Source organism: Lissotriton helveticus, chromosome 4_1, assembly GCF_964261635.1.
Source record: "Lissotriton helveticus chromosome 4_1, aLisHel1.1, whole genome shotgun sequence".
NCBI classification, from domain to species: domain Eukaryota; kingdom Metazoa; phylum Chordata; class Amphibia; order Caudata; family Salamandridae; genus Lissotriton; species Lissotriton helveticus.
The window spans coordinates 745,713,644-745,738,518 of NC_136063.1; positions in this window are offsets into that span (position 1 = coordinate 745,713,644).

Here is a 24,875-nt window from a genome sequence, read left to right on the forward strand (position 1 = left end):
ACCTCTCGGCCGCATTCGATTGTGTGGTTCATTCCAAGTTATGGACATTGCAGGGACAACTTGGGGTTGATGAAAATATTATTTATTTTCTTAAACGTTTTTATAGTGACGCTTCAGCCCGCGTCCGTTATGGCCTGAAGGGGGAACGCACGGACAAAATCCCAAACAGGAGTGGTGTCAGACAGGGCTGTGTCCTGGCCCCGTTCCTTTTTAATTTGTACATAAACGGTTTGGAGGAAGCCCTGTGCAGTAATAGCTTAGATCCCCCATATGTAGCCGGTCGTCCAATTCCGGCGCTTTTATACGCTGACAATGCTGTCTTAATGTCTCGTACTCAAGTGGGTCTCCAGCGCGTGGTGGATAGTTTTGTCCTTTTTATGAATGATTTGGGCTTAAGAGTAAATACGTCAAAATCATTCATCATGCGGTGTGGCAGGCATTTTAATGTTGAGAGGGCCATTTTTTATAGCAGGACAGAAGCTTGAAGCCGCTAAGCAATTCTCCTACCTGGGTATATTGTTCGCCCAGAGCGAGTCCTGGGGGCAGGCAGTAGCAGCTACAAAACTTGCGATGGTTCACTCGACTGCTGCCCTGAAGACTTTTGCCACAAAATTAGGTACCAGACCACCTGTGCAACTAATTAAGATCTACAAAGCCAAATGTGTATTCGGTGCCATTTATGGGTGTGTGGTATGGGGTTTTGCTGACCCTATGCCCATCCAGGTAGTTGAAAACTCCTTTCTGAAATGTATCCTTTCAGCTCCTAAGAGTAATCCTAATTATAATTGTCATGCAGAATTAGGACTTCCATTCATATTTGATTTGATTAAGCTTGAGCCTGTCCTTTTATGGCACAGGCTGTGGACCAAAGAAGAGACCAAGCTGAATAGAGATATATTGTCAGATATCTTGAAATTGGAAGGAGCTATGAGGATACCATGGCTGAGCTATATTTCTAAGTTTTTAACGGATATTGGAAAGTCAGATTACTTTCTAAACCCCTCTACTATCTCAGCCATTTCACGTAAGGATTTGAGGAAGGAGGGTTTGTCCTTTTTGGACTCCTTAAGAATAACATCCGTTGTTTTAAAACCTACTGCCTTGCAACATCAATTGTTATTAACAACTTTTAATATTCCACCCTATTTGGTATATGTCCCTGGTAACTATGATAGATTTTTATTATCCCGTTTTAGATTTGGTATATTTCATAGACTGGTTAGCTTTCGGACAGTAAATGACTGGTCGCATGAACTACAGCCCTGTCCTTGTGATAATGTGTCACCCCAAAGTACCATGCATGTTCTCTTATTTTGTAAATATTACAGTCCACTTAGGCGTAGTATTTTAATGCCCTTATTGAGAGAGATGGGCCACCGTCAATGTCGTCTGGCTATGCTATGTACTCAATATTTGGATAATCATCAATGTGTTGCTACAATCACAGTGTTTCTGAAAAGAGTGATGCATAGTAGAAAAACCATGATTATTTAGTGCATTTTAATTAGAGAAAGGATGCCTATAATGGAATTTTGTCATCAATGAACTTTTTGTACGGCACGGAGATATTGTAAAATGAAGTATAATGCATTTTAATGAAATGATTTTGATAATTATGTATGGTTTTATTATTGCCTTTTAAACAATCGAATAAAGTTCTATTTGATTTGATTTGATATGACAGATGCAGGCTCCGTCAAAGGAGGTTGAGGAGCAGCTTGCCGACTAAGAAGTTACCATAGTGAGGATGACCAGTTACTTTGATTGCAGTAGGGTAACCTAACTATGCCAGTGATTGCAGCCTATATGTGCAATTTCTAAACTGCTATTTCAACCTGGCAAAATAAAGCTCTTACAAGGACTACACCTTCCTTTTTTAATACATATAGGTAACACCTGGGGTAGGCCCTGAACAGCCAAGATGGCAAGGTGCTGTGTATTTAAAAAGTCGGGCATGTACTTTTAAGTTTTACATGTTCTGGTAGTGAAAAACTCCTAAAGCCGTTTTCCCTACTGCACGGCCTACCTCTCCCATAGGATATCTTTGGAGTTACCATATTGCATTTAATAAACAGGTAGACACATCAAATTTGGTGTCTGAAGAATTGTAATTAAAAGACTTTTTTAATTGTAAAGTTCAATTTTTAATCACAATTCTGACAATGCCACTTAGAGAAAGTTGTCATTTTTAGAAATTTGGCATTTTCTTGTCCCAACACCTTGTCCTTGCCACTTGTCCCTGCAGCCTGTTCCTAAGTCATATGACTGGGAATAGCTCGCAGTTGATCTTTGTGTTTTGCTCCCAGACAGTTAGAAAAGGGGAAGATGGGTGCTGGCAGGATGGGCCACTCTGAGTTAATGAGGGGGGGGCTGCAACCTACCACACTTGCACACCACACAGGCACTGCCTGAACAGTCTCACAAAGGGATTGTCATTATTCTATTGTGATCCCGGACAAGCTGCAGCCAGGGCAGGGAGGAAGTGGATGCCAGACACCTCAGAGGGTAGGAGGACTGCTGTGCTGCGAAAAATGACTGCCACTCTGCTGGACTGCTGTTCTGAGTGACTGCAGCCCTGCTGTGCTGACCTGCTGCCCTCTCTTCTGGGTGAGCAAGACTGAACCTGCAATTGTTGAACACAGGACCCCAGAGTGACTCCAAGGGCTTATTGGCTGGTCTACTGACTAGATCCTCAGGGACAGAAGGCTCCAACAACCTTAAACTTAGCACCTGGACTATGCCATCAGTGAGTCCTACCCTGCTAAGTGTTGCCACCCAAGTCCTGGGCCCTTGGAAGTAAGATCTTAAGGTGATCTGCCAGCCCATCTCTGGATCCAACAGAACTGACGCAACTGGTCTGCTGCACAGCGCAAGCCCGAGTAGAATGACAAATCGCCTCTGCTGCATGGACTTTCCAATTGCAAGAACTTCACATTGCAACCTGCAGCCCCGTTGGAACCAGCTGGTGTGCAATGCATCCTCGTTGCAGGACTTCACATCACATAATGCTTTGTGGACGGCCTCCTTGGCGATGGTGCAGGACTTCGCATTGCAGCTCCTCAGAATTAACGCTGCACAATGCATCTTCAACCTTTACCACGCATCACTTCAACTGCGGAATGCATCCTCAGTGAAAGGCTCTGCAATGTTTCACAACCAGGATTTAAGGTACTCTTGTTCAATGGGTCCAGCTGGAGCTTCATAACCATCCTCCACTCCATCATAGTCAAACTGTACCTGTGGCTTTATCCGGATCTAGGGGGACACGATATTCACAGTTGCCGCGGTTTGTGCATTTTAAGAATTAGATTAACCTGAAATCTTTAAAATTGCATATCTCCGCTGATTGGATTATTGTCGTTTTGGTCTTGAGTTATTAATTAAAATGTACTCTATATTTCTAAATTGATGGGGATTTTCTTCTTCCGAGTTTTTACTTTATTACTCTGTCTTCCCCCAAACTTGTTGCCTGCTTACCTACTCTTTTTGCTGATTCTTTTTGTTGGCCTTAGGACTCTGGGCACTTTACAACTGCTGCCCAGGGTAGTAGTTCATGTGCTTCTCCCCGAAATATGGTAACAATAGTGTATACACTATTGGTATATTAAATTTACTCGTAAGTCCCTTGTAAAGTGGTATTAAATATGCACAGGGATGGTAAAATAAATGCTACTAGTAGGCCTGCAGTACTGATTGTGCCACCTACTCAAGTAGTCTTTTAAACATGTCTCAGGCCTGCCACTGCAGAATCTGTGTGGGCAGTTTTACTGCCACTTCCACTTGACATCAAAAACATTTTGTCAAGCACTAAACTCCACTTTTATTACACATGTGTCACCCCTAAGATAGGTCCTAGGTAGCCCATAGGGCAGGATACTGTGTAAGTAAAAGGTAGGGCATGTACTTTTAAGTTTTGCAGGTCCTGGTGGTAAAAAACACCCACATTTGTTTTCACTACTGTGAGGCCTGCTCCTCTCGTAGGCTAACATTGGGATTTCCATAATACACTTTTTGGCTGAAATTCCTGATTAGAAATAAGTAATTGTGTCATGTTTTATATCTTTGGAATGGCAATGATAAATCCTCTTTACTGTTAAATTTGGATGTAACATTGCTATTTTAGAAATGCCACTTTTTGACAGTGTGTACAAGAAAAAATGCCAATCCTGACAGTCATTTAATACTCACACAGGCTTTGAATTCTGTGAGCGCGCAAATCAATTATTGTGGCCAACACTAGCTTTTCTTAAATAGTCAGAAAATGAGCAGGTCATTTATATACATCAAAATCATACACAGTGGACAAACACATGCTAGAGAACAATCTTTAGAAAGTGTAAAATCTTTGTTCTGACAGATTTGTGTGCCTCCAACCTGTCTCTAATACATGTCTGGGGTTGGTAACAGCTACACTTTGTACATTCACTCCAGACAGTCACAAACACAGGAAGGTTGGGTGTGTCTGAATACTTGTCTGCATTCTAATTGCTCTTACTGGCGAGGAAGGGAAGGAGGAGCTGACACTTACACCTGAATAGGCAGTGTCCTGTCCCCACACAAGGGGCTGATTATCCCCTACATCTAGCCTGGAGCCAGGGCTTGGATGAAAGAGCTTCTGTACACTTCAAAGACCCTTCTTTGAAGCCACCCTCACTTCAAAGGCACAACTGTAAGTACTGGTACTCTGAACCCACAGAATCATACACTTTTGGACCTGTAACTGAACTGTATCAGAAGAACTGCTCTGCTGAATCAAGGACTGACACTCTGCTGGACTGCTGATCTCAAAGACCAGCTTTTCTGCTGTGCTGCCCTGCTGCCTGTTGCTCTCTGACCTTGCTTGGGGAGAGCTGGACTCTGCCTTGCAACTGAAGTGATCTAAAAGGGATTGTTGACTTGCCTCCTGGTGCCTGAGATGCAAGGCTATTAAAGTCTCTATACATGCTCCTGTGCCTAGTTCACTGGAAGGGGACAAAGATACCTGCACCAGAGAAATTGATGCATCTCCAGTTTGCATATAGAGAGAACTGGTGCATCGACCCTGTTGCGGGAGTAGAATAGATGCATCACACTTGGAACCAACGAATCGCCTAGAGAGCCTGACACATCAGAAAGGTGCATTGTTGCTGCAGAAGTGTGGAGAGATTGACACATCCCCTTTACTGCGTGGATAAACCCAGTGCATTGCACTTCGGAACCAATGCATCTCGACTCAGCACTTTATCTTTTAAACTGATGCATCTCCACCACTGCAGAGAGAAAATCGATGCATCACCTTGACTGTGGGCTTGACATCAAAGCATCATGCATCTGCACCTGCATCTGCATCTCACTGTTGCGACTAGGATAAAGGTACTCTGTTCATCGGGCAAGCGTGGTTCCTGTCCCTGGTCTGCTCTCCATCACGGTCAGCCTGAACTGGTTGACTTTGCTCCGGTCTTGTGCGACCACATAATTCCCATTCGTGCTTATTGCTTTTAAACTCTTGAAACACTTCATATTTTTTTAAATAAATATCTCGACTTCTACTTATTGGATTTTTGTCTTTTCAGTCTTGATTTATTTATAAAATAATTGTCTATTTTTCTAAATGAGTGTGGAGTAATTTGTGGTGATTTCATTGTGTTACTGTGTGTTGTGTTGCATGAATACTTCACACATTGCCTCTTTAGATAAGTCTTACTGCTCTTTTTCAAGTAACTAGAGGGTGAGTACAGGTTATTTTATAGTGTGTATCTTTTGCCAACCAGAAACCCACATTTCCAACATACTGTTTGAAGTGCTTCAGAAATACTTTACATATTGCCTCTAAGTAAAGCCTGGCTGCTCTGTGCTAAGCTACCAGAGGGGCTGAAAAAAGGTTAATTTGAGGCCTGCTTGTGTCACACCCTGACAAAGATTGTGGTTCCTGCTTGCGTAGGGTTTCACCCCCCTTCAACCAGCAACCTAATTTCTTACATAAGAATTTAAGGTAACCGAAGAATGAGGTGGTTGAATTGATAATGAGCATAAAGCATGCCATTCACAATAGGAGCAGCCAAGCGTAAAGACATGGCATTTGGTAGCTAAAGGAAGTAAAATGGCAAGGTCACCTCCCAGTTTATCTACTCTGTCTCATGCAGGATAAAGTAGCTGGATGGGTAGATGGGATGGGATCAGCAATTTCAGGTTTAGAGGAATCCTACAACTAGTTTTAAGTCACAAACCAAACCTCCGTCAGTGGGTTTCAATACATTATAATCATTCTAACTTTTGTTAAGCATAGAGTCGCAGATGTTATTTACTATTGCACCTCCAATCCAACTAACATTGGGGAAAATGAATATAGTTGGTGGGGGGGGGGGGCAGTTTTCTTATTCCAAGTCCAACCAATCTAACAAAAATGTATGAAATGATTCTAGATGGGGTAGAATTTACTACACTAACTCTAATCCATCAAAGTTTATAGAAAGTGCATATGTTAGGGGGGCCAGACTTATTATTCTTACTCCAGTCCATCTAACAGAGCAACAAAAGCATATAACTGGGGGGGGGGATACTTTGATAGGTAACTCCAATCTCACTTTGGAGGAAATAACCATATTTAGATATAACATTGTTACTATTCTAACTCCAATCCCACTATCACTGGGGACAATAGAATATATATAGTTGGTGATGAGATTTTACTATTTTAACTCCAATAGAATTAATATTTGAGTAGGTGCACATAGTTTGGGTTCGGATTTACCATTCCAACTAAAATTGGGGCAAGTGCATATAGTCATTCTAACTCACACTCAACTAAAAAACATTGGGGTAAGAGCACATACTTAGGGTAAGACATTTTAAGTGTTATAATTTAAAATATACAATTACTACAATGCAATCATTTCATAAATTATTTTTTTACTTTAAATTAAAATAATAACAACCAAACATGTATGCTTGAAAAATGAAAACCAAAAAATATAAATAAATTAATTCAAATGGATTAAACAGTTGCTCACACCATATTTATGTGGTGCACGTTAGAAACATACTAAACACGGTGTACCATTCCAGTACGCTTGAACATTTTAATATTTTCACTAATTTTAACTGTACAGTCATTTTGAGATGTTCTTCATGGACGTACTCAGTATTCTTGTGGTGGACACTGACTACCAGGGTGGAAGAAAACAAGAAAGTGAGTTGCCTTAGTCAGATTCATGAGTGTACAAGAATAGCAAGCTTATATGGATTGGAATACTGAATGATAACTGTGGACTACCAAGGATTGTAGGCTCAAGTACTGTGCTTGAGTTATTCTCTCATGTTGCACCACACATAATTATCCAGACAAAACACACAGAGATTACAAAAAATATTATATCCTGAAGAAAGCCCCAAACATCTCTACAGGGGGGGGGACAACCTTAACAAAGCAGTCATTTCATCTTGTTACCTTTACAATGCGGTTATTACAGCGGCCACGTTGTTACATCGCAGTACATTGCAACGCAAGTCGTTACAACGACTTGCTCTAGATGGCGTTCTAAACTAAGGAATAGCATAATTTAGTATTCCAACACCTTCCCTACTGTTGCACACACTGGAGTTGTAATAGTCAATTATACTATTCCTAAGTCCAGTACGCCATCTAGAACAAGTTGTTGTAACGACTTGCGTTGTAATGTACTGCGATGTAACAACACGGTTGTTGAAACGACCGTATTGTAATCGCATGTGTTATAAACACATGTGATGTAATGGTATATATTCCTACGGGGATGTTGCAAAGGCTGCTATAAGGAATTGAGTTGCCCACCCTTCATTTTTAATTATGGATCAGAGGGACGAAAATAAAGTTTTGGTCCATTGTGAGGTGTTTTGAACAATCTGCATTTCACATGGCATGAATAACCTTCCTACCCTCATACATACACATTTTAGTTGGTCTACATTTACCACATCCTTTCACCGTAGGCAGATTAGCACAAGAAACACAGAGAAGTGCTCCCCTGCTCAGCAGCTTTGTAACTTATGCTGATGACAAGAGTCATGAACGTAAGGAGGTGCCCTATGATGCAGCATGCCACATTATGGTGGGTAATGGTATTCGACCTTTAAAAGCAGGCATTTATTATGTATAGCTAGTTACACCATGGCCATCTGCATTCAGGCAATTAGATTAACTATTGGGTAATTTTGGTTTGTAATGGTACACAGTATTGCATTAGTAATTTGTATTTATACTTTCTTGATATTCACATACTTTACAATATATGTTATGCTTTTATAGTTACAGTGACATTATGGGTCTTATCTAGACTTTTTGATGAATAGAAGTAGTACTACTTTCTGTACTCACAAATAAGTTTCAAAAACCTTTAGCCAGAGACCTCCATATTGCCTATTTCTTACTACTTAAATGTTACTAAAACTAAAATACACACTCAAATGAGTAAGATAATTTCAATTTACAAAAGTTACACTAACATCTACTAAAGTAGTACTACTGACTATAAACATACGTATATCTACTCCAGCCAAGCCTTGGAGAAAGTGAAGCACCACATACGGCCAATCGCATCATTGCTAGTGCAAAGCGCTCTCTTAGAGGATGGAGGCAGGAAATAACATTATCTCCACATAGGCAAAATGATAAAGTAATGTATTCCAAAGTTATTGCAATCATTTTTTAATGAAAGTCGCTGTTAAAACTATTTTTGTAATGTGTTTTAAATGTTAATTTTGTAAAGAGTTAACTACATTATTTAATTATTTAAAATTACAAAAATGTTGATATGATACAGATTTAATTTATTATAATTGATACCTTTTATTCATTATTTTTAAAATGTACAAAATGTATAATTTATGAGCAAAAAGCTTCAAGCATTCAGCACACTTGATACTGCAAGGTTGCAGACTATGTAGTTCCCACTATTCATCCCATGAGCTTTATATAGGTTGGGCCACTTGGTGGTTGATTCTCACCCTGAATGACTGACCCAGAAGAATACAGAGGGAGGGATAGGAAGGCTTGATGGATTATCACCACTTTCATCTCCCCTGAACAAGAATCGAGTCTCAGGCCAAAGACAAGTTTCATCTTCTTGGGAGGAGAAACAAAAACCTGCACCAAGTCTTTTCAGAAAACTACCCTGATAAACTACAAGGGCTGAGATGAAACCGATAGAACTTGCTGTGGCTCCAGAGGACCTATGGGAATGAAGGTCTTAATACACCAAATGAATATGTTTAAGTCCCTCGCAAAACTCTATAGAGATTGGAGGGTCTCATGCGAATCCTCAAAGGGGCCATAGAAACTCATGCAGTTCATCAGCTGTTTTGAAATCTTCATTTGAATCTGAAACCCTTGTCACACTTAAATCTCTATGAACCTTCATCACTTCACATTGAAGCTCTTTAACAACTAGTACAGCAACTCCCTTAATGGCTGCATTTGATGAGGTATACAATTTATGCTGAAAATATCCAGGATTCTTCCCCGGAGAATCCCCATTTTTATAGTGTGTCTCTTGTAAGAACACTATATTTGCCTGAAGAGATTTAAACCAAGCAAGCTTTCCCCTCCTTTCAATCTATTATTAAAACCAGTAATGTTACAAGAAAGAACTTTCAACCGTCTATGGGCCATTGGCTAGTTTAAAAACAAATCTGCTGCTCTTGCACTTTCCTCTTTCCCCCATCCCTTGAAGCAGAGCATTTTAGAGAACCCTCCCCGTCCCAGGCTCTCCACCGAAGACTTCCTGCTTCCTTGCCCACCCACCCTTCCCTTTGAAAAGTGCCTTGGAAAGGCACCCAGAAGCCATCTTCTGGGATAGCCGCCATTATGAATAAAGCATTGGCAGAGAGTTCTCAAAGTGTTACATCTATGGCAGTGTGTTTAAAGTTCTGTCCATATGACTGACATTAATAAAATGCCCTGACTGCCCTTTCAATTAGGGCGATCTTTCCTCCATTGAAAAAATAAACTGGCTTGCTCAATTGATCCCAGAACATGAAATTGTCCCTCAACCAAAATCTTTAACTTAGACTGTTCCACCAATGTGGCTTGAATAACTTGTTTCTTAAGAGGGTCAATCATGGCTTTAAATTCTTGGCGGCGGCACCGCAGCAGACATATCCGAGAAAATGTTGAACCGATCCTTGTCCACCATCTGGAATTCCTTTGATCTCATGGCCTCTTATAGAATATTTTCTTTGACATGAAAGCTGCCAAAGTTGACTGGTAATGGACAAGGATATCTTGCATTTTGTGACTGGATAAAGGGATCTCAGTGAGCCCGCATATTAGGAAGATCTTTCAGCTTGGCAAAATTCTCTGGAATAACATATTGATGAATTAGATCCAAAATAAATTTGATTTGGTCCTTACTGGCCCCACGACCCTCTGGGATCCTCATGAAATGTAGATTTGAGCGCCTAGATCTATTTTCAAACTCATCCACATCTCTCTGATTTCACCCTTAGGCTGAGCTATCTGGGCCGCGAAGCAATTTTGAAAATCCTTTAAATTGGATATACGTTGTTCATCTTGTGATATTCTGGAATTGACTTGAAACAAGTTCTGATTTCACCCTTAGGCTGAGCTATCTGGGCCGCGAAGCAATTTTGAAAATCCTTTAAATTGGATATACGTTGTTCAGCTTCTGATATTCTGGAATTGACTTGAAACAAGTTCTGGTTAATATTGCTCAGCTGTGTCTGCACTTCAAGATGAGCTCTGTCATGGGCATTCCACATCTCCCTTAATTCTTCAAGAATCTGCTGAAGGATGACGCCCAGATGGGTAGCCTTTATTGACACTTCCAAAGACCCCTTAGGCAAACCTTCTGAAGCATTATTTGCGAGCTACACTGTCTGGAAGCTGATAAAACCTGGATTCCCAAATTATTATGTATATCAGTCCTCTCTAGAGATTGAGGAATATGGAGATCCAAGTGTGTAAACTCTTTTATTTTTCCCTTTAGTTTGTTTAGTTGAGATTCTGCCTTGTCTCCCATAACTGATACACAAGACATTTTTTAGTTGAATAGAGGGTATGTTGATGTTTTTCATAAATGAACGCCATGTCTTGAACCAAACTGGGGCCAGAGTACTTGTCATGTCTTGGGCGTACTTAAAAGTCATGGTATTTAAAAATCTGGTACCCCTGTGGAAGTTGCACCACCATAGGAAACTGTCCCTTCTGTTGATGTTTCATCAAGGAGACAGACAGGCTGGACAGAAATATTTGATGGCCCCTTATCTTTGGACCGCACTTAAATGCCCATTGAGCCCTTTAATTCAACAGAGAGTCCACTTGTATCACTCAAACCATTATTAATGTTACTCTCCCCCTCGTGCCTGCCCAATGTGAAAAAGTCTTCAAATTGTTTGTCAACTCAGCAGGTTTTGAGATACCTTCCATTGTAAGATTCTGATGGGCTTTAGACATTTTGGCCAATATGATTTTCATAGGAGTGTGCCCTCACTTAGCTGTTTCATGTACAGTAACTTGCTTCATTTCCCGAATTCACCAAGAGGAGATGGACCTTAATTAATCAGTAGCCACTCAGTTCATTATGTCATTTGGGAATACTGTCAATAGTAATATTTAAACAACCTCGCCGAACACTCATTCTTTTCTATCCTGTCCACCAACAGGGTAAAAGTAAACCTCCACCTCTCCACTAAAATGGCACAAAAGGCACAGATGAATAGCCAAGGTCGGGGGAAACTTGCAAAAGTCTGCCACAGGAGCAACTCAGGAGCAGGATTAGGCATCAAACGTCCAACCTCATATAATGAGAGGAGCAATGGGAGCTTAAATGTAGGAGCACTTGGGACGCCACAAGCTGCACCTGCACCTAGGTGGGCTACTTCTGTGACCTGCCCAGTGCTTATCAGCCTCTGAAGGGAAATGTAATGTGACCCCCGAGGTTTACCGCCTGAGAGGGAGTTCCAGATCCCTACGCAGACACCCACTCTCCTGCCTGAATGCAGACCGCTCCACTTCGCACCCCACCTAGTGATAATTCATTACAGCTTATGTTCATTGTTTGCAAGTGAGCCGTGCTGAGCCTTCCCTTAGATTCGCTCAGCTGCCTCTGCAACCTCTCTGTCATCTGGCACCATCAGACAGCATTCTCTGCATCGCCGTGGTTGCTTCCCAGAAACAGCTCCTTAGACATGGAGCATGACGGGAGCTACCTTCCTAGAAGATAGCATCTTAGAACCTTCTGAGACCTTGTATGGACTGGCATATGTATGTATTCAGTCCAAAAATAAAAGGAGGTTCAAGGTCGAGAATTACTTGCAGCTGTAGTATTGTGATTCATGTGTGTGGAAGGAACCAATTTACTCTGTTTAAGTGTTTGATAAAATGGCAATCCCCTGAAGACTTTCATATGATAACAATGATTGCATATTAGCAATCATCTGCTCTTAATTGGCAACTGGAATTATTGAAGCCTTGTCCATCAAATTTTGGAGGCTGGAAAGGAGGGCCTTGCAAAAAAGATGACAAATGGGGAAGAACATGAGGGTATGGGTCATCCAGAAATTAAAGCAGTTAGCCTGGGCTTCCAAAAACCACAAATCTGTTAAAGATAACTTCTAGTCCTAGTCTTCACAAATGAATAGAAGTAGACCCTCCATGAGATGATAATCATGCTTTTGGAGGGTCAGGGAGCTTGAGAGCAACAGCTGGGAGTTGAAAGAAATGGAGCCCACCCCGCCCAGCCGTGGTCCCTTCTTCGAAAAGTCTGGTTTAAATTCTTAGAAGAGTATGCTGAAACAAAACATTGACATGTAAATCCTGTACCACTGCCGGGAACATGATTGGGGCCATTATCTTCTGATCTTTAACTGAGCATTTGGGCCCAGATTTCTGGCAATTATTGACCCATCCGCATAGATAAACATGATAAACAAGTGTCAATTGAAGAATTCCCCTCTCTTTCCCTTCAGGGAAACTCTAAAGATGAGAGCCCCAAATGGAATTGGTACTCAAGGGTTTCTAACAGTAACCACACACATTGTCCATCTTACTAGATATTAATTAAAAATCATATCCTGGAATGTAGCAGGAATAAAGAATAGTAGGGAGAATTTGCATTGCTTGAGTTCTTTAGATGCTGATGTAGTGTATCTCCAGGAGACCAGGTGCACAGATGATTTGAGTTGTAAGGATTGCCTCACCTTAAATTGAAAAGCAACATCTTCAAAGACGGGCCATGCAAAGGGGGGAAGGTGCCCTGTCTATTGTCTGATAAGATCTAATGGAGATATGATTGATATAAAGATCCTAGTAATTTATTTTTGTCATTAACTTTATCTAACTGTGATGGAAATGTGAAAAGACCATGGCTAATGTTAATAAATGCCTATATTCTGCCACTTGCCTCCTATGATGCCTTCTTAGGTGAGGTTTTCTCCTAGATTAAAAAAGCCTATCATATAATCTCTCCCACACTTAATATTGGTAGGAGACTTGAATTGTAAGATTTCTAATCTTACATTAAATAGGTTTTAAAATAAAGAAAAAGAAAAAGAGGAAGCCATGCATATTCCACAAGCCCTTTTCCCCCCCAAAAATAAGAACTAATTAGAGAGGGAAAATATTAGCATTTGAATTGAAAAAGGTTGATGGTGTCATAGTAAATGGGAGACTATGTTCTGATTCTCCAGCAGAAAAAAGACACAAACGTCCCTTCAGGAGCCACAAAAGTGGTCTTAAATGAACACAGATGCCCAACAGTGACTTGTTTTAAGCTGTAATCCCAATCTCACAGTAGTGAAAGAACCTCCAAATTCAAACAAATATATAGCAGCCTATTAAGGATATTTCAACTGTGCAGTTATGACTCAAAATCCCAAATCAACATTCTATAAAATACATGATATATACTGATTCTCCAGCAGCCTTTACTTGTCAAACTTCTGGGGGAGAGTCAATCTTGGACTACATGATGGTGGAAAGTGCTTCTTTATTGTTATGGGAGACCTAAAGGTCTCTGATTCTGTTTTTAGTGATCTACTTTCCTTGTACATTTCAACACGTCTCCCACTGACCCTTAGATATTAGATGATGAGTCCGCTAGCATTGATAAGAAAACAGGGAGATGCCATTGGGATAATAGGGCTATTCTAGACCTCAATGGCATTTTAAAGCCTACTCTAGATAAGCTGCATGCTTGGGCAGGAAAGAAATAGAAAGGTTCAATACACTTGTTGAACAATTAGAGGGAAAATGCAAGATGTGTGAACCAAAGCAAAAGTTTTAAAAGGGCCCCTCAATCCCTTCTTCCATTAAAACATGAAATAAAACCTCAAGTCAGGAAACAGGATCTTGATTATATCTCAGAAAGATACAAGAGAATATTATTATTAAAAATTAGGGGGAACCGATTAAGGGCCAGGCTAAGAAAGGAGAAGGAAGATAGCACCTGGATAAATCTCAGGGAAGCAGTCTTAAAAGGCCAGAAAATAATCTTTTGTGCTCTTGTTACAGGGGGTTGTGGAGCCAGAGCTCTAACTTTCCCTGTTGCAATAAAAGAATACAAATGAGTTTGTTTTATTCAGGAATTCTACACAGCACATGAGGGGGCAAATAAGTACTTCATGTTAAAGTAAGACTGTGCCTCGTATGGATGAATATAGAAATGGTGATCAGGGGAATGCGTACTCCAGCGAAAATGGGCCCTGATGAAATACCAATTACTGTCATAAAACAAAATGGTGCATTGTGGAGTTAAATCCTTTAACCTGTTTTTAAGCACTGTTATGAATGAAGTATGGTTCTTCCCCCGGAAGGTAGGTATCATAGCTCCACTATTTAAGAAAGGTGACTGTGAACTACCACAAAATTATCATCAGATTGCTCTTCTTGACGCAGTGGTTAACGTCTTCGCTAAGTGCCTTTTGATCCAAATTAGCGACTGGGCAGAGGCCAATGAAATCATACCTGTAGAGCAAACTGGGTTTAGAGTGAAATGCAGAACAATTGATAATTGACCGCCTTCCAGGTAAGAAATTAAAACTATGTTAAAGTTAGAGGGGGAAAGGTATACACAGCTTTTATTGACATCTCCACAACTTTTCACAAAGTAGATTGTCCTTTGCTGTGGAGTAAGCTTCTTAACTTGGGCATGTCGGGCACCCTTTTGGAGTTAGTTTGTGCCCTCCATACCGATACCTGGTGTGGAGTTGTAGTGGGAGGGGCTAGAGATGTTTCGCAAGCCATCCCCCTCTGCAAGTGGACTAAAACAAGGATGCTTACTTGCCCCCCTGCTCTTCGCCTTATATGTTTCACATATCCTGGATTATCTGGCCCTAAGTGAGGGCATTGCCCTGGCAATCGGGGGAAAATAATTGTGTGTCTACTCTCTGCAGACAATATAATAATCTTAAATTTAACCCTCAAGGGTTTAAATATTTGTCTGCAGGCGCTCCGAAAATTCTCTGAAGCTCACCACCTAAAGATCTATGTAATTAAAAGTAAAATTATGTGTATGCATGGGAGAAAGAAGTTGAAATATGGAATCTTTGTATGGTCTCTAGGTGGCCAAAACTTGGAACTCTTAAAGTCATAAAAGTTTTGGGAAAAACTGTGTGTCGCTACTTAAGCGAAAAAGCTCATAGAGATAACAATATTTATAAAACTGCCATTCAGGGGAAAAGCTTGGGCTCCCTTTACAGGTCTACAGGGAGAAGACACTTTACACCGTTACTGGAGGTCTTCCATGCAGAAATCCCTGTCTCTTTGCTTTATGGTTCAGAACTGATCGTTATAGGGAAATGGGACTTTTTACTCAACGGAAAGCAGAATTCTGAGAAGCTAAGCCTCAGTTAATTTGGCATGTTATGCGGCTGCCCTCAGGCTAGAGTTTGGATTGAGAAGTACCTGGGCACAGGGCCTTGCGGGGGTAGTGTGTTGGGCCATAAGTTTGGCAAAGAGCGAATATGGTACACTTAGATTCTGACTCCAAAAATAAATTTTAGAAGGTTTAAAAGAATAGTCATTCAGTTTTAGAAATTGTATGAATGTGATTGATTTGCTGCAGTTCAACCAGTCCTTGATTTTTACTTTTATCGCCGTACCAACTAAAAGCTACCCTGAAACAGGTCACTTGGTCTATAAGTTTCTCTAGGGATAGATTAGCATGATTAGATTAGATTAGATTAGATTAGATTAAGAATTTATTGAGCGCTCAAATCACCCTGGGGCATCTCGGCGCTGGCTAGAGATTGAGCTTCAGCTAAGGGGAACCGGACTAGAATAGTCGTTAAAAAAGGAAGGCTTTCAGATGTTTTCTAAAAGTGCCATAATTCGGGATGGCTCACAGGGCCTGTGAGAGCTGGTTCCAGTACCTGGGAGCTAGATAGGAGAAAGCTCTCCCACCTGTCCGGGTAAGACGAATTCGGGGAACTTGTAATAGACCTAGTGTAGTGGATCTAAGCCTCCTACTGGGGCAATATTTAATCAGTTTAGGTTGTAGATAGCGAGGACATTTATCGTTAAGGGCGTTATGGGTTAGGCAGGACATTTTGAAAAAGGATCTTTTATTTACATTAAGCCAGTGCATGCACTTTAAAGAAGGGTAACCATCCAGCTATTGACTCCAGCTTGATAAATAAAGTACAGGCTTATATTTCATTGTACTTGCCGCGTGGAGTGCACCACTTTTGGTTACTATTGAGGCAGGGTATGCTCCCCCTCAATCCTTTATTGACGAAATGGTATGTTTAATCACTGATCTGTAATTTGTGCAATAATGCTCTCCAATATGTTTATCTTGTATTATTCATCTGTTCAGCCTTGCTATTATGCCAACGGAAAAGGATGAGAACAATATGTTTACAGTTATCTATCCTCTCTGCCTCAGTCAGCAGAAGTAAAACGTCTTTATTATCCCCCTAACTAAATGTTCTGTCATAGAATTTTTAATTTTTTTAAAGTGTGTTTTAAATTTATATTTAGGTGCATCAGATATGTCGAATGTAGATGCTGACACTTGCTTTATGCGGACAATTTTATTCTCTATTTTCAGATGGTATTTCATGGTATATAAACTATCTTATTATATTTATTTACTAAACTCTTGCACCAATAGCCAAGGGACACTGCATGTTATGCTGCTGTGTTGTTAACTGAAAACCCTTTGATCATTGGTTTCAGCTTAAGAGTCTCTGATCTCTTGTTGGGGAGGAATATTTTTGTGTCTGTTTTATTTTAAAACAAGATCTTTTTATATGTTGGTGGTGGATTTGTGATTCATGTGGACCTCTTTGGAGTTCCATAACCATAAATCAATGAAAAAAGCTTGATTCGATGTTTCCTGATGGTACTGCTCAATAAAAAAACTTTAAGAAAAAAGCTTGACTCATCTGAATCTCATCCAAATGTGGCAAAGAACAGCTATTGAAGTAAAAAGAGGAGCAGCAACCACACATAGGCAATCACAGCATATATCTGAGATAATACAGACATACTGTTTTCTAACAGAGAAGAGAGACATACATTTTACTCCTCCAGGCGTCTCCTTAGGTAAAGCCTGAAAGTATCTTGCCTTTGGCTGGGATATGTACATGGTATCAGGGTGTGCCAGTACATCAAAGTTTGAGATGGCATAAGAGGTCTCAACAACTGAATGCACTCTCTTGGCAGCAATATTTGTGGTGGACATACTCTCTCAGATGATAGTTGCCTGAGAAGATAGTCCAACTACTTGAGAATCTACCTTAACTGCAGGAGAACACTCTGCTAAAGATGGCAAATGTATATATTCTGGCCAAAAATCTAAAGAACACAGAACTTTCTACCTCATTTGACTCTTTGGTTGAGACCTAGCATATTGCTCCTTGTAGACTATGAGTTTCCTTTATATGCAGCTGTAGAAAAAAAGTAATCTGCAATGGGAGGGTTGTCTTGGTTCTGTGAAGCATGGTCAAAGACAACAGTTAGTTTGGCACTCTGAACATACCTGATCATCTGGTCTGCATTTTCTTCAACATCCAATCCTGACATGAATTCTAATGATCACTCTTTGTAAGCTGTTTGGTGAGTAGAGGTAATGCCAGAATGCCAGGGCATTCAAAACAGCAATAGTAGTGCGATCAATATACAGCTTCAGCAGAGCACTGGAAGCAATCTCTATTGGTGCAATATCCTTTACAGATGCCAAGAACTCTAGAGCCTTTGAGACATTATTTCTCTTTCTACTGTTTCTTTTTTGTTCTCCTTTGGTTGCATTCAAAAAGTGAACTCCTGGATGAATTCGGAGGCAAGATGGCCGCTATAGCGCTGTAGAGCGAAGTCGCACATCACCCTCTCTCCTACCTAAGACCAAGATGCTGGTATCCTGAATATGATATGCAGCTTTTTGGAGGGCTGACTTACAATACCTCAGGCGGTAACGGTGTTACTGAAAGAAGGTGTTAGTTAAAGCAAGTGATTCTAGCAGTATTTCAAGATTGGAGGAATTACTTGAGGAATTTAATCAGAGCCACTACAACACTCTGTGCAATGTCGCAATGCACAAAATCGGAAAAAGAGAAGGAGAAACTGCTGACCACAACCGGGATGACTAAAGGTCCGGTACTGCGAGATGGCTCAGGCCCAGGAGCAATTCCAAAGATACCGGGAACGACCAAAAAACAGAACTCGGCATCCAGCATACTAATGAAGGCTCAGCAGAGGAAAGCGGAGAGAGCCGAGAGGAGACCAGAGCCAAGACTGACCATGACCACGACCGGAGTGAGCAAGGCTTAAAAAGAGATAGAGCAGGGCTGTGTCGTAACCGGGAAAGAAGCACTTAGATCGCAACGAACAAACCCCCCCCCTCCCAACAAGGATTCAGTTACTATGAGGCAGCCTACCTTGCCAGAATCTTTTTCAGTCAAAGCACTCTCCAATCCCCTGACTCCTGACGATGAGGCAAACGGCGGCGTGAATCTCCTATCCGTGCTGAACGCGGAAGCAGAGAAAGCAGAGAAAGCCGTCCTCGAGGACGCAAGCGTCACAGTTGCTGGGCAACCCGCCAAAATGGCCAAGAACACCACGCATGTCGCGGAGAACGCCGGCCCCGCAGGCGAGGAGAGGACTATACCTACGGTGAGCGGGGGAGAGCAGAGGGGGCTGGAGAGGCTGTGGAAGCTTTGGAGGCATTAGAAAGGCAGAATAACACACACATGCTAAATGCCGTGCTGTCGGTTGAAGCAGGGCTGAATAATGTCAACAGTCAGACTCAGGATTTGAAATGGGGGAGTCTAGTAAGTCTGGACTCCCAGCAGGAGCATGAACAGGCTGGGAGCAAAGGAACCAGAGGAGGCTCCTCCGAGTTCTACACTGTTAACGAAGGGACAGATTCTACCAACATGAGCGACCCTGAGGGTGAAAGCTCCTTCGATGTCACCACAGACTCAGACACGAGTAGAAGTTCCAGGGATAAAAGCACGCAAAGGAAAAAAAAACTTGTGGCAAGACGTAACGGAGGGGGGCCCCCGAGCAGTATGATCCAAAAACTATCGTGGGATTATTCAGCCACCTCAGGAGTATACCAAGAAAGCGGTCATGAAGAAGGGTCAAGTGGAGGGCCGACATTAAGGCCTTCGCCTCAGAATGTAACAATGGAGTTAATGTTTGGTACACTCAAGCAGATACAGTCTGAGGCCAGGATGGAAAGTCGGAGAGCAAGACGGGACACAAAAAAAATACAAGCATCGTTCAGAAAGCTAAATAAAAAGTATGAAGAAGTTGAGGAGAGGGTCACCCAAGTGGAAGAGCGTACTGTGAGATTGGAGGATGAAACAACGGATTGGCAGGAGTTTAAAGCTGAGCAAGGGAAGATCTCCAATGAAAGATTGAAGACTTTGAAAATCGCCAGAGGCGAAATAACGTGAGACTCCTTGGCATAGAAGAAGGGGTGGAAGGGCAAGATCCGAGGGGGTGTGTCATTAAACTCTTGAAGGGGGCCTTCCCTGAGTCCCAGTGGCAGTGGGAGACGGAAGTCCAGCGAGCCCATAGATTTCCACTAACAATGAAGAAGAAACGAGGGGGCCAGCAAGATACATTACCTAGGGCAATATTGGTGTTCTTAGGGAACTTCCTGCCTCGGCAGGATATCATGGAGAGAGCCAGGCCTGACTCTAGGAAAACATACGACGGTGTTACATTTTTCTCAAGACCGGACTTCTGTCACGTGACAGTTGAAAGAAGATGGAAGCTAAGGCAACTGATTACTCCTTTCCAGAAAGAAGGTGCCGAGGCATACCTATTGTACCCAGCAAGGCTAAAGATAATCAATGGGGGGCGGACCAGGATGTTCTTTTCAGAAATCAAGGCAGGGGAATACCTAGCGGAACTTACAGAACAGCGCAGGGGGAGGAATAATAGAGGGGGAAGCCCAGCCAAAACATCATAGGACACATACAGTTTATCAGCACAAAATAATGGGGAAAGGTAGTAGGTAGGGGTAGGAGAGAGAGGCGACACTACAGCAACATAGAGGCTACACATAGGTCATAATTGACCTATTTGCCCGTAGCAGGGGGGGGTGGGATCTCAGAGGGTGGGGGGAGTAATAGGAGGAACAGGGGAATAAGGATGAATGTTTGGGAAAAACAGCACGCGGGGAGGAACTAAACAGACACAAGGTTTACGGGCTAAAAGTATTGCACACAAGGTGTGACGGGAAGAGCAACTGGCATATCAGTAAGGGAAGGCATAATACATTTAGATGGCATTGCCTCTATAAATATTTGTGGGTTAAATGACGGGGGGAAGAAACAGAGAGTGGCTGCTATGCTAAGAATGCTGAAATTAGACATAGTATGTCTTCAAGAGATGCATATAGAGGGAAAAATAATTACGTGTTAGGTCAAATGGGCTTTGAGGTACTCGCATATACTAGACAAGAATCTAAGACAAAGGGGGTGGCCATATTAGCTAAGAAGGGGGTTTTCAAAACTAAAGGAAAAAAAGAGGATCAATGGGCGAGATGGGTTATGATTGAGGGGGAATCAGCGGTAGGATGTTGTACTATTGTTTCTGTGTACAGCTCTACAGATGATGACCCAGAGGCTTTTGAATTTTTAGACCAGGAGCTATCGCTGTGGCCGAACCAATTATTTGCTGCGGGGATTTTAATATTAACGGTTTGATGGGTCTGGGTATGACGGGAGGGGGAATATATGCGGGAAGGAAGAAGAAAACCTGTAAAGCTATATATAATCTAGCATATCATAATGCACTAGTTGATGTATGGGCTCAGAAATACCCACCTGGGACGGGGAGCACATATTATTCGGCGCCACATAGGATGGTGGCTAGATTAGATTACTTCTTGATATCTAGTTCTTTGGTAGGTTCTAGCCGGCTGGAGAGGCTCCCTAAGATCCTTTCGGATCATAATCCGCTAGTGCTAACTCTCCCACAAGTCATGGGGGGGAGAGAAAGCCTCATACATGGACTTTTGAAAGAGGGCTTTTAAAGGAAGAAAACTATGTGAAGAGAATGCGTATCTGGATCCGACAATTCTGGGAGGTTAATAGAGGCTCAACAACAGCTGGCATTGTCTGGAATGCCTTTAAGGCTGGTATTAGGGGTGAGACCCTATGCTACATGCTACAAAGGAATAAGCAGGAGAAAGCCGAGATAGATAGAAAGCTAAGGTCTCTAGCAGAATCAGAAGACCGCCTAATTATAGTCATCTCCAATCAAGACTCATTAGAAGATATATTATTAAATTTAGAGGTCAATAAAGTAGAGGTTAGTGAAAGCATAGTCAGGAGAAGGGCAGCCAATTATCTAGCTAAAAGGGAGAAATGCTATGAGTACAACGAGAGAATAGGCCATCTCCTAGCAATCCGGACCAGACAAACTATAGCGGCAGGGGAGATTAAGGAAATACATGACAGGGCGGGAGGAGTAGTTAACAAGGTAGCAGAAGTGCAGGAGGTTTTTAGGAATTTCTACGCCACGCTCTATGAGCAAACTATTAGCACCACAAACTTGGAAATTATGGAGTATCTGAAAGATATACCACACGTAGTGTTACAGGATGAGGAGAAGGAAAAGCTAGATCTCACATTCACAGTACAGGAAGTACAGGAAGCGGTGAAAAACCTTCCCTCAGGGAAAGCTACAGGCCCGGACCAAATCCCAGCAGAATTCTATAAAACCTTTTGGGATATACTGGGCAAGGATATGTATGAGACTCTCATCCAGGCACAGACAGGAAATTCAGTTCCACAATCCTAGGCAGGGGCAGATATCATTGTGATACTCAAGAAGAACAAACCCCCGCTAGAACCAGGGTCCTATCGACCGATCACACTGATGAACGCGGACGCAAACATTTATTCAAAGACACTCGCACAAAGATTAAGTAAGGTTATAGAGCAATTAGTTAGCACGACACAGCACGGGTTTATCCCAGGGAAGGGGACCACACAGCACACTAGGCAAATGATCACCATTTTAGATGCTATGGGGGTTGCAGGGGACCCTGTCGCGGCTATATTCCTCGACGCGGAGAAGGCCTTTGACAGGGTCTCCTGGGGCTACCTGTGGGGGGTAATGGAGTGGTTTGGTATTGGTAATGGATATATTAGGGTGATACAAGCGCTATATTCAGATCCTACTGCTAGAATAAGAATTAATAAAGGCTACACTGAGGCAGTGCGGATTAAGCGCGGGACAAGACAGGGATGCCCAGCATCACCGCTCCTGTTCCCCCTGTACATTAACCCTATCCTGCGTAAACTCGAAATGAATTATATGATCTCTCCAGTTATACTACACGGTAAAAGTTACAAAGTATTCGCGAATGCGGACGATGTGGCCATTATTAAAAATAATCCAGAAAGGGCTCTCCAGGAGATAGAGAAGGAGGCATTATGCTTTGGAGCAATCTCAGGATACCGGATTAATAGGGAGAAAACGCAAATAGTTCAGAACAGCGTCATGATATATCAAGATACTAGAGTGGTAGAGGAAGCAACATACCTGGTGATAAAAGTCACTGCAGATTTAGACAGTCTAGTAGAACTTAATATGAGACCCCTACTGAATAAAGTAAAGGAAAACACTAAAAGGATACATAACTTGCACCTGACCCTGATGGGACGCATAAATGTGGTTAAAATGATCACATTCCCAAAGTTTTTGTATTTATTTAGAGCCATTCCACTATTTTTTGATCACTTATGGTTTAATAAAATAGAATTATTAGTAAACAAATGTATCTGGGCACAGGGTAAGACCAGGAGAGCCTACCGACACCTTACACTTCCAAGGGAAGAAGGGGGCTGGGGAGCACCTGATTTTAGGCTCTACTATTTGGCTGTAGCTATGCAGTATTTCCAGGGGCTATTTGGGAGAGAGGGAACGGAGCAAGGGGATGGCATATCTGGATACACTAATATATATGCTGCACTGTTGGGTGACTGGGCTAAAAACGGGTTTCTGAACACAATTGACTTTAGTTATTTTAAACACACAAGATTCAAGACGTTACAAGCTGCGTATAAAATCTGGAAGGCGATTTAAAAAAAAAAAATGGGTCTAGGTAGGGTCAATAGTTATACACGGCTGTACACGAACCATTCCCTACCTGGGGATATTTTTAGGGACATGGTTATGAGGGATTGGCACAATAAAGGGATCAGGAAGATTGGGAATCTTATGAACCAACAGGGTGGTATCCTGCAGTTCCAGAAGCTCCAAGTAAAGTTCAAGGTAGCAAGAAACAGCTTCTTTAAATACCTTCAAATAAGAAGCTATCTCTAAAAGAAGCAGGGGGGTGCGCTGGGCTTTGGCACATGTCGTGTAATGGATTACGTAGAGCGCTGTACTCACTGTACAATTCGGCAGCTATACGCAGAACTGTATGCATACAGAAGTGACGATAGGGGTAAATTTGCCACGAAGTGGTCTGAAAAAGTGGGGCTACAGCCAGAGGGGTTTCAGATGTCCTTAGATTTGGGCTGTACAGTCTTATGTTCAGCAACCCTACAGTCGCAGCATTACAAGACCCTGTACTCACTTTATCACACCCCGGCTAGGATTGCCCAATGGGGAGGCAACACAGGAATAACTTGCCCGTGCTGCGATTCAACGAATGCAGATATCGTTCTCATGTTTGCACAATGCCCACAATTGTATTCCTTAAAAAGGGATATTGAGCATTTTATTGATGGATCACTGGGTCTAAAAATTAAGCTTTCAGATGAGTTAGTACTGCTGTGGGTACTGGTAGGGACAGTCAATATCCCTACCGAGTTTATGTTCATGGTTACCGCAGTTTTTCATATTTGTATAGCAACATCATGGCTTGACAGGGTACCACCAACCTTCCAAACTTGGATTGCTAGGCTACTGTCTACCTATAATCTAGAAAAAGCATTATATGACAGAAAGGGAAGAAGAGCTAGAACTCTGGGCAGAAAGATATGGCAACCTATAGAAAACTGGAAAAATGGGATGACTAACAGGCAGGGGACCACTGTTGATACAGTCAATACATTTGACCTACGGACTTGCTAAATTGTAATCCTATTTTCGTTGTGCAATGAATTAATATGTAAATATCTGTGTCATGACTAGAAAACGATATAATTTGTATAAGTGTGCTGTAACATTTATTGGTTTTCTTGGGGGAAATAAATAAATAAATAAATACATTTTAAAAAAAGTGAACTCCTCTCTCTCACTGGAAGAACCAGAAAACACTTCCTGTGTCTATTACTATTCCTAAAGCAATTAAATATCACAGCTTCTTGAAATCTTCTGAGACCCTTGTCACCATTAGATTAAGTATTTGCAGAGGTTGGGGACAAGACCAACTATCAGAGTGGATACAAACCATTTTCTGTCCCCTGCTTGATGTGTGCGAGTACAG